Here is a 12,129-nt window from a genome sequence, read left to right on the forward strand (position 1 = left end):
CAGGGTTCTCCTCTCAGTTCAGGAACGTCCCCGCCCTTGAACAACTGCTTTGGGACACATCCCCATTGTCTCCCCTGTGGAGCCCTATGGACCTTGAAGAAGAAAAGGAGAGTTTTGGTAAAACTTACCCTTGTTAACTCTCTTTCTTCGAAGTCCATAGGGTCCACAGGGGAGACAATATGGTGTAGGTGGGACTTGGAGGACCGGACACCAACAGCAAAGCTTTTCAATCTCAGGATGCTCCGGTCCTTCCACCCATAGCCTGAGGGCAACTCAGTTTCATTGGTTGTGGCAGGAGCTGGATCACCGTTTTAACAGTGGGGCTGCTATTAAGCTGCCCTTTATGATTTACTTTTATCTTCATTTGTACTACAGTACTTTGGACATCTGCACTGCTTCTCCATTACCCCTCCGCGGCGCCGTGACACCAGCCCTCGGCTAGGTATTAATCTATCTATCTATCTATCTATCTATCTATCTATCTATCTATCTATCTATCTATCTATCTATCTCATATCTGTTTATCTAATCTCTATCTATCTATCTATCTATCTATCTATCTATCTATCTATCTATCTATCTCATATCTATCTCTCTATCTTATATCTATCTATCTAATATCTATCTATCTATCTCATATCTATCTATCTGTCTATCTAATATCTATCTATCTAGCTCATATCTATCTCATATTTATCTATCTATCTATAGCTGTGTACACAGTAGACGATGTGTGTACTCCAGTGATGTCAGATGCGGTGGACCCGGCGAGGGTGTCGGCATCGGTAAGGGCATACACACTTGTCGATACCGGCAACGACAAACGATGGCGGGTGGGAAGGAGGGGGGATTGGAGCATGGCATCATTAACAATATCCCCAGATTGAACTGCATGTACAGACGACTGGGGATATCGTTAACGACCCGTGGGAGTGCGCATCGTTCGTCGGTAAGTGCATACACACTGACCGATTTGAAAGATATCGTTATCGTTCATATCGTTCAAATACTTTGTCCAGTTTGTACGGGGCTTAACTCATATCTATCTATATATCTATCTATCTATCTGTCTCATATCTATCTATCTATCTATCTATCTCATATCTATCTATCTCATTAAACTTTCTATCGTCAGATGATAGATGTGACCCATAAACTTAAACTAAACTTAACTAAAATAAACACAGGAGACCAAGTTATGCCGTTTAAATTAATTGGTCAGCTTTATTTGGTTACAAGGTAGACATGGTGGCAGGAGAAAGAACGGCAACTAACCAGCGTCCACTTGTCTTAGGCCGGAAGTAAATCACAACTTGCGAGGGCCAACTATCCCAGACAAGGGTAGGGTGATCGTAAAACTTGCAAAGGCCAACTATCCCTTTCAGAGCAAGTGATGCGGCCCCAACACCCATGCCAATGCACCATTCATCCTGCTCGGTCGAGAGGTGCCGCTGACCCCAATAGGGTGAAATCAGCCTATCAGTGCATTGAAGGGGTGCGCACCGCTATTACTGCTGCAAGATGGACACTTCAATATTGCGGGTCTTTCCCTGCCAATGAAATAAAGCCGACACAAGACACAAGAGGGGAGTGAGGGTGGGAGATCAATTCAAAGAGGCAGATTTACCACAGCAGATTCTCTACACCCTCTCACTAACTCCGCCCCTAACCTAACGTCCTATCACATCTGCCTACTACTGTCAACAAACATTTTTAACTTTATTAACCCCTCTATCCCTGACTAGAAGTTTATGTGCCGTCGGCTCTATTTCTAACCTCCGTTATATATCTATCTATCGATCTATCTATCTATCTCAGGGGCAAACGCAGGATTTCTACAGGGGGGTTTCCAAATGCATGATTTTAGAGCGAATGTGGCCAGTCCATGAAGAGGGCAGAATTACTACTCAACCAGTTTTAAGTCATACAAAGTGTATTGTGTATCATAATTCCAGAACATACAGGCAGTGGCGTAACTAGGGTATTTGGAGCCCAGGGCAAATTTGAAAACGGAGCCCCCCCCCCTAACACAGCGATATGTGCGCGCACGGCAAAAAAATGGGCGTGGTCACTTAAAAATGGGGCGTGTCAACATGACACGCCCCTTTATTTTCACACTGAACATTCCTATCCATATGCATCTTAACCCCAGTAGTACCCCTTATACAGTACCCCCAGTATGCAGTTGTGGTCCCTCTTATGCAGGCCCATAGTAGTGCCCCTTATACAGTACCCCCAGTAGTGGCCCCCAAAATGCAGTGCCCCACATAGTGTTCCCCTTATGCAGTGCCCCCAGTAGCAGTCCCCACAATGCAGTGCGCCCAGTAGCAGTATCCCCTTATGCAGTGCCCTTTATATGGTGCCCCCAGTAGTAGTCCCCCCCCTATGCAGTGCCCTTTATATAGTGCCCCCAGCAGTAGTCCCCCCCATACAGTTTTCCCAGTAGTGGTCCCCTTATGCAGGCACCCTGTAGTGATCCCCCCTATCCAGTGCCCCCTGTAGAGGCCCTTCCTATTATTGCCCCCAGTAGTGGTCCCCCGAGTGCAGTGCCTCTAGTAGGCCCCTTTCATAATGTCCCCAGTGGTAGTTCCCCCCCAAGTAGTAGTCCCCAGTAGAGTAGGTGCTCCCAATGGTGCCCCCAGTAGTAGCCACCCCTCCCCCAGTAGAGGTCCCCCCAGTAGTAGCCACCCCTCCCCCAGTAGAGGTCCCCCAGTAGTAGCCACCCCTCCCCCAGTAGAGGTCCCCCCAGTAGTAGTCACCCCTCCCCCAGTAGAGGTCCCCCCGGTAGTAGCCACCCCCCTCCCCCGTTGTGCAGATAGGTTACAAAAATAAATAAATATATATATATCTATAAAAATATACTTACCTGAATCTCTGCTTCTGCTCCTGGTCCTGATCGCGACGCTGCTCCCGCCTGGGTGGGCGCGCTCAGCATTATGGGACTGACGTCATGACGTCAGTCCCATTACCCACTGCAGGAGCCGGACGGAAGTCCGGCTCTTGCAGTGGGTGCTGCAGCAGTCAATGAGAGTCTATCTGACTCTCATTGGCTGCTGTTTAACACACGCATCGCCGCCAGCGCTGGCGGCGATGCGTGTGTTATGCACAGCCTGAGCCCGCCTCCTGGGGGAGGGAACGGGCTCAGGCGTGCAGCACAGGACCGGCGCTGGAAGCCTAGCGCCGGTCCTGTGTAAATGTGTAGCGCTGACCGCACTCATTGCGGTCGGCGCTACACTGGCTAACTAGGGCGGGCGGGCCGGTACCGTGGCCGGCGGCGCCCCCCCCCGCGCCGCCGGTCCAACGGCGCCCAGGGCACGAACCCCGCCCGCCCTGCCCTAGTTACGCCACTGTATACAGGACCAGCGATCACAATCAGCCATTAGATGCGGCAGTAGGGCCATTCTTCCTGAGCTGGATGGGGTTTTTTTTAGATGTGGGCACCATGCCAGACTATTGGAGCAAGTCCGGGAGCCTGGAGGAGCAGCAGAAGAACCTAGCACTGCCCTGGACTTATATGTACATATTGGGCTCTATAGCAGTGCATCCCTAATAGTGCATGTTTTCTACATCTCCTAGTTGGTGCACAGGTTATTTATTATCTATCTGATACATGTTAAAAGATCCACAGGTGGTGCTAATTATTTCATTTGTGATAGTGAGAAGAACATGCAACACTAGCAAAATTCTATTATATTACTATTTCTACTGTGGTCATGTGTGTGCTGGGGAGGGGGGTTTCCAGGCAGACGGAAACCCCCCCTGCGTTTGCCTATGTATCTATCTATCTATCTATCTATCTCATATCTATCTATCTTATATCTATCTATCTCATATCTATCTATCTTATATCTATCTATCTCATATCTATCTATCTATCTATCTATCTATCTCATATCTATCTATCTATCTCATATATATCTATCTTATATCTATCTATCTATCTTATATCTATCTATCTCATATCTATCTATCGATCTATCTACCTACCTACCTATCTATTTATCTATCTATCTTATATCTATCTATCTCATATCTATCTATCGATCGATCGATCGATCGATCGATCGATCTATCTATCTATCTATCTATCTATCTATCTATCTATCTATCTATCTATCTATCTAGCTACCTCATATCTATCTATCTCATATCTATCTATCTATCTCATATCTATCTATCTATCTATCTATCTATCTATCTATCTCATATCTATCTATCTATTTATCTATCTATCTATCTCATATCTATCTATCTAACATTATATTAGATATATTAGATAAGGAGCCAGGCACAGCAATCCTATAGGCCAGAGGGACCTCTTTTACTCTGCAAGTTTTTCTGCTGCATTTTCAGCAACTTTACAACATTACATTACCTATTACTCTGGCAACGTCTATGTTTGACACTATAAGAAAACAAATCAAGACGACAATTTCCAGATCGATTCTAAGGAATTTCTGACGGGTTTTGCGCTCCAGTATTGCAAACCCCTCCAGTGTTAGTGCATTGCATAGGGACTGGCATTGTGCCTTTTATGTTTGCAGATGAGGGCAGACAATGCTGTGTATATTGAGGCTTTCTCATGATCCCCATCTGGTAACATTTTGAGGATTTCGTATATAAAGCACAGGGCTTTGGCACTAGAGGTCAGTTTTTTGCCACTTGTTTCCAGAGAGAGAAATCCTGAAAACAGGAGCTGTTCCAAATACTCTAGAACCGAAGTTAGGAAATACTGGTTAGCAGTGCTATAGGTAAAAGTTTTTACGTCATTGTGTGGATGTTAACTGGGGGCAGATGTACTAAGCTCTGAAAAGTGATAAAGTGGAGAGTGATATAGGGCCCATACACCTAAACGACCAGCATAAGATCAGATGAATGATACGTTTTCCCTACGATTCTCCCGGAGCTCCCTGGCAGTCCCTGCACCATGTTTGTGGTTTTTCTAGCACAGGATCAGCCGTAAGATCGATCCTTTGTCTCACAGGCTCATCAGGGGCTCATCAGGGAAACAGTCATTGAAATGACTTGAAATACCACACGATGGATCGCATGAGCAAAATAAACGGCACGATCCTCATACGGATACGACGGGCAAGATGTGCTGCACATATGATCAGAAGACACGATGGTACGAACAGCGGGAGCGCGCATCGGATCGTAAGTTACTAAAAAAAAGACACGATTTTCACAAGATCCATCTTATGATTGCTTGAAAATCGTGTAATCGTCCAGAAATCTTGTAGGTGTATGGGGGCTAATAAACTACCAGCCTCTCAGCTCCTAAATGTCAAGTTACAGGCTGTGTTTAAAAAATGACAGTTAGGAGCTGATTGGCTGGTAGTTGATCACTCTCCAATTTATCACTTTCCAGAGCTTTGTACCTTTGCCCTAAAGTCTTCAAGGCGTCAGGAGAGGATAATCATAACCTCTATACCCTGGGGCAGCATAGACGGTGTAATGGTTAGCATTACTGCCTCACAGCACTGAGGTTGTGAGTTCAATTCCCACTATGAGTCATATTCAATTTGAGCCGAGCCGCGATACTTTTTCGCAGCCAGGACTTTTCGCCTACTTCGCCTGTTTTACAGGCGGAAAAGTATCGCGCACGTGCCCACTTTACCCCGTATTCAATTTGAAAGCACGTGGAAACGGGACCCGGCGAAACTTGAACAGGCGAAAAGTACTGTCAGTTTTGGGGAAATTAGTCTGACACCCCCCAAAAGATGCTCTGACATTTTGGTTCCCTATGGTACCCCACGATTTGGCTTGCTGAAGGTATTTGGTGTTTTTAAACGGGCTCAATAGCTGCTAAATAGCGTTTTTCTATACGTGGTGCAGAATAGTATTCAGGAGTATTTTTTTCTTGAAAATAACTTATCCCAGCAAATTTGGGGTACTCGAAAATGGGGGTCAGCATATTTAAAAGTTGCTAAAGTGAAGTTGAAAAAATCGTGAAAAATCCACCTGCCGCAAGCACCTGCAATCAAAAAAACACATGGGGCATACTTGGGGACCCCCCCAGAGACAAGTTTGCTAGTTTTTAACTTTGTACCCCAACTTTTTTTTTTTGCCCCCTTTTCAAAGTAATTTTTTTGGGGTGTCCTTAAGTGTTTTTTTTTATTTTTTGACACAGTTTACCTTTGGGGGACTGTCTGAAGGCTGCATGGGGGTTCCCGCAACGTTGCACCCCAAAACCCCAATTCTGCACTTTTTTCCGCCTGCTATTCATAGGCGAAACTTTTCGCCTAGTACAGTGCATTGACTTTCTGCCTAGGCGGAAAGTCTTTCAAATTGAATACGGGGTAAAACCAAAACAGGCGAAAATGACGTCATCAGCGAAGAAGTATCCCGGATCCAGACTTTTCGCCTCAAATTGAATACGGGCCTAAGGCTCTAACTGTGCGGAGTTTGTACATTCTCCCTGTGCTTGCGTGGGTTTCCTCCGGGTACTCCTGTTTCCTCCCACTCTCCAAAAATATACAGGTAGGTGAATTGGCTCCCAACTAAAATTAACCATAGCATGCGTGTACCTGTAGTAGACAATATAGATTGTAAGCTCCACTGGGGCAGGGTCTGATGTGAATGGACAAATATTCTCTGTAAATGCGATGCGGAATATGTGTGCACTATATAAATAACTGGTAATTATAATAATAGTACTATACCCTGCAGGAGCCTTAAAACCATTATAGCTGGCCACCATTCCTGCCTGAATTTGCTATTATTGCAAATACATATAATGACGCAGTGCCACAAACCACTTTATTAAGATGAATGATTTCCAGGTTGTCCTGGTTGTCATATCTGCCCATAGTCTTGAATTACTTGGCTGATATATGTTTTAATATAGGAAAATTGTCATTTTCTGCCCTATAAGTTTACACGATCATTTCATCTTACAAATAGCCGCGTTCCTTGTAATCCAGAGAGCGAGCTTTGTGCTAACCCCTTTCGGCTGATGCTGTGACAATGTTTTTGCTGACCCAGCTGACACAGAGCTTTAGACAGGGCTGCTGGTGGCCAGTTAACATGTTTTATCGGAATGTTAGACACTGATCTGGGAAAGGCCCACGGACAGAAAATTCCAGCAGAAAATGAAGCAGATTATTTATACTTCCTTCAGTTATATATTTTGATCGGATTGACATCACTCCTGCAAAGTGTAAACTATAACTTTATATTTAGTGAGCTGTGATGTGTCATATGACCTATTTTATAACTGCTCCATAATGGACTTTATAATGGTCAGTGATTGTAAACACTCCAGGATACAGGCATCACATCACAAACTTATTTTACTTTATTATTAATAAAGCTTGTGCCTTAAAAAAACATGATGTACCTGTGGCCAGCCCACGTGGTTAAAATGGCTGCCATAGCACTGAAGGGGTTAACCCTCTTGCTTCTGCGCCATTTTTATAATAGACAAGTTCCGGTACTGGGAGACGGGATTAGTGGCAACAGTAATGCACACATATATATAAAAAATTGTATTTTAAAACATATACAGTATATATATATATATATATATATATATATATACAGTATACAGTGCATCCGGAAAGTATTCTCAGCGCTTCCCTTTTTCCACATTTTGTTATGATACAGCCTTATTCTAAAATGGAATAAATACATTTTTGTCCTCAAAATTCTACACACAATACCCCATATTGACAATGTGTAAAAAGTTTTTGTGGGATTTTTGCTAATTTAATAAAATAAAAAACTCAGGCATCACATGTACATAAGTATTCACAGCCTTTGCCATGAAGATCAAAATTGAGCTCAGGTGCATCCTGTTTCCACTGATCATCCTTGAGATGTTCCTACAGCTTAATTGGAGTCCACCTGGGGTAAATTCAGTTGATTGGACATGATTTTGAAAGGCATACACCTGTCTATATAAGGTCCCACACTTGACAGTGCATGTCAGAGCACAAACCAAGCATGAAGTTCAAGGAATTGTCTGTAGACCTCTGAGACGGGATTGTCTTGAGGCACAAATCTGGAGAAGGGTACAGAGAAATATCTGCTGCTTTGTAGGTCCCAATGAGCACAGTGGCCTCCATCATCCGTAAATGGAAGAAGTTCGGAACCACCGGGACTCTTCCTAGAGTTGGCCGGCTGTCTAATCTGAGCGATTGGGGGAGAAGGGCCCTAGTCAGGGAGGTGACCAAGAACCTGATGGTCACTCTGTCAGAGCTACAGCATTTCTCTGTGGAGAGAGGAGAAACTTCCAGGAGGACAACCATTTCTGCAATCCACCATTTCTGAAATCCACCAATCAGGCCTGTATGGTAGAGTGGCCAGACGGAAGCCACTCCTTAGTAAAAAGCACATGGCAGCCCGCCTGGAATTTGCCAAAATGCACCTGAAGGACTCTCAGACCATGAGAAACAAAATTCTCTGGTCTGATGAGACAAAGATTGAACTATTTAGCGTGAATGCCAGGCGTTATGTTTGGAGGAAACCAGGCACCGCTCATCACCAGGCCAATACCATCCCTACAGTGAAGCATGGTGTGGCAGCATCATGCTGTGGGGATGTTTTTCAGCGGCAGGAACTGGGAGACTAGCAGGATAGAGGGAAAGATGAATGCAGCAATGTACAGAGACCTCCTGGACGAAACCCTGCTCCAGAGCACTCTTGACCTCAGACTGGGGCGACGGGTCATCTTTTAGCAGGACAACAATCCTAAGCACACAGCAAGATAGGAGTGGCTTCAGGACAATTCTGTGAATGTCCTTGAGTGGCCCAGCCAGAGCCCAGACTTGAATCCGATTGAACATCTCTGGAGAGATCTGAAAATGGCTGTGCACCGACGCTTCCCATCCAACTTGATGGAGCTTTAGAGGTGCTGCAAAGAGGAATGGGTGAAATTGGCCAAAGATAGGTGTGCCAAGCTTGTGGCATCATATTCAAAAAGACTTGAGGCTGTAATTGCTGCCAAAGGTGCATCAACAAAGTATTGAGCAAAGTCTGTGAATACTTATGTACATGTGATTTCTTAGGTTTTTTTTTTAATAAAATTTGCAAAAAACTCAAAAAACCTTTTTACACATTGTTGTTATAGGGTATTGTGTGTAGAATTTTGAGGACAAAGATGAATTTATTCCATTTTGGAATAAGGCTGTTTTTTTTTAAACTCGATTAGCAATGCCGAAACTCGGGTGATTTTTCTGTTTTTCAACTTGAAAATTTACTAAGAAGTGAGTTTAGCTGAAAGTGAGTTGGCCGATGGCGAAGCAGAACAAGATTTCTCCCCCGAGTAGCAAGTTTGGATGAGATTACTCTCCCGAGATTGCAGTGTCTTCTCTCTGCCTAACTCTCCTGAGCAAGCAGCCTGCACATATCAGTGAGATATGTGAAGGCGATTGTGTGTTGTACCTGTAAAAAACGGGTTAAGTGTAAAAAAAAAAAAATGACGTAGGGTCCCCCTCCCCCCCCAAAAGCATAACCAGCCCCGGACTGTTCCAAAAATTAGGAGTAACAAAACGAGTAGGGTTCCACCGTAATTTCTGAACAGCACCCGGCTTCAGGGCCGGTGCTGGTTTTAAATATAGAAGGGAAAAAATGCGTAGGGGTCCCCCTATATTTAAAACCAGCACCAGACCCAAACCGACCAGGGTGTAATGCCACAGCCACGAGACCCTATTACCGGGTCTCCATGGCCAAAGCATTCGCACCCCAAGCCGGTCTCAGGGGTGGTGGGGACCCCCACAAGAAGGTGTCCCCCCTGTCCCGGAACCCCAGACTTGGTCTGAAGCCCGGGACTCTTCATCGCACCCCTGGGTTGTTGGTATGGGGGTAATAATGTGTTAAATAGTTATAAACTATTGTATTTTACAGTGGAACTACAGGTGCCAGCATGCCTGCCCTTTTGCACTTGTGGAACAGGCAGGCAGCCAGCACCCATACCTCCACTGTAAAATAAATAGTTAAAAAAGACAGTACACACACCATCTAAAGTAGAACTTTATTACACACATACCTCACTCACACATACTTACCTGTTGCCAGCCAGTCTGTCCCCTTGTCCCTTATAGAATCCGTTTGGATGCACCTGGAATAAAGATTTGGTAGCCACCTCCATCCTCGCACGGCTCTCCGTAGCATCCAGGGGTCTTGGCAACATAACAAACTGAAAAACTGAACCCATAAGTACTAGGGGTGTGCACCGGCCACTTTTCGTGTTTTGTGTTTAGGTTTTGGATCTGGATCTTTCTTCGTGTTTTGGATCTGGATTGGTTTTGATAAAAACACCCTTCCGTGTTTTGGGTTCTGGGTTTTGTGTTTTGGATCTGTATTTTTTTGAAAAAAAGCATAAAAACAGCTAAAATCACAGAATTTGTAGGTTTTTCTGCTCCTATGCTATTATTAACCTCAATAACCTTAATTTCCACTCATTTCCAGTCTATTCTGAACACCTCACACCTCACAATAGTGTTTTTATGTCCAAAAGGTTGCACCGAGGTAGCTGGATGACTATGCTAAGCGACACGAGTGGGCGGCACAAACACGTGACCCATCTAGGAGTGACACTGCAGTGGCAGACAGGATGGCAGTTAGAAAAACTAGGCCCCAAACTGTACATAATGCAAAGAAAAAAAGAGGTGCAAGATGGAATTGTCCTTGGGCCCTCCCACCCACCCTTATGTTGTATAAACAGGACATGCACACTTTAACAAATCAATCATTTCAGCGCCAGGGTCTGCCACACAACTGTGGCTGAAATGATTGGTTCGTTTGGGCCCCCACAAAACAAGCTGGCAATTAATGTGTCCCTGCACAAACTGGCTCTACGGAGGCAAGATGTCATCCTCATCCTCCTCATCCACCGATTCCTCACCCTCTTCAGTGTGTACATCCTCATCCTCACAAAGTATTAACTCGTCCCCACTTGAATCCACCACCACAGGTCCCTCTGTACCTTCTGGAGGCTGGTCTCCCTGGAAGAGCTGATAATTCATTTTGATGAACATCATCTTCTCCACATTCTGTGGAAGCAACCTCCTACGCCTTTCGCTGACAAGGTTCCCGGCTGCACTAAACACTCTTTCGGAGTACACACTGGAGGGGGGGCAACTCAGGTAAAATAGAGCCAGTTTGTACAGGGGCCTCCAAATTGCCTCTTTTTCCTGCCAGTACAGGTATGGACTGTCTGACATGCCTACTTGGATGCTGTCACCGATGTAATCCTCCACCATTCTGTCAATGGTGACAGTATCATATGCAGTGACAGTAGACATGTCAGAAATTGTTGCCAGGTCCTTCAGTCCGGACCAGATGTCCAAACTTGGTCCTGCCTGCCCTGCATCACCGCCAGCGGGTTGCTTAGGATACCTAAGTTTTTTCCTGGCAGCCCCAGTTGCGGGAGAAAATGAAGGAGCCGTTGACGTGTCACGTTCCGCTTCAGCTGACAGTGTGTTCACCAGCAGGTCTTTGCACCTCTGCAGGCTTGTGTCGGCCGGAAAGAGAGACACCACATAGGCTTTAAACCTAGGATCGAGCACGGTGGCCAAAATGTAGTGGTCTGATTTCAACAGATTGACCACCCTGGAATCCTGGCAAAGCGAATGAAGGGCTTCATCCACAAGTCCCACATGCCGAGCGGAATCGCTCCGTCTTAGCTCCTCCTTCACTTTCTCCAGCTGCTTCTGCAAAAGCCTGATGAGGGGAATGACCTGACTCAAGCTGGCAGTGTCTGAACTGACTTCACGTGTGGCAAGTTCGAAGGGCTGAAGAACCTTGCACAACACGGAAATCATTCTCCACTGCGCTTGAGTCAGGTGCATACCCCCTCCTTTGCCTATGTCATAGGTGGATGTATAGGCTTGTATGGCCTTTTGCTGCTCCTCCATCCTCTGAAGCATATAGAGGGTTGAGTTCCACCGCGTCACAACCTCTTGCTTCAGGTGATGGCGGGGCAGGTTCAAGAGTGTTTGCTGGCGCTCCAGTCTTCGGCACGCAGTCGCTGAATGGCGAAAGTGGCCAGAAATTTTTCGGGCCACCCAAAGCGTCTCCTGCACGCCCCTGTCGCTTTTCAGAAAATTCTGCACCACCAAGTTTATTGTGTGAGCAAAACATGGGACGTGCTGGAATTTGCCCAGATGTAATGCCCGCACAATA

Source organism: Taudactylus pleione, unplaced genomic scaffold, assembly GCF_031769625.1.
Source record: "Taudactylus pleione unplaced genomic scaffold, aTauple2 ptg000126l, whole genome shotgun sequence".
Taxonomy (NCBI): Eukaryota; Metazoa; Chordata; class Amphibia; order Anura; family Myobatrachidae; genus Taudactylus; species Taudactylus pleione.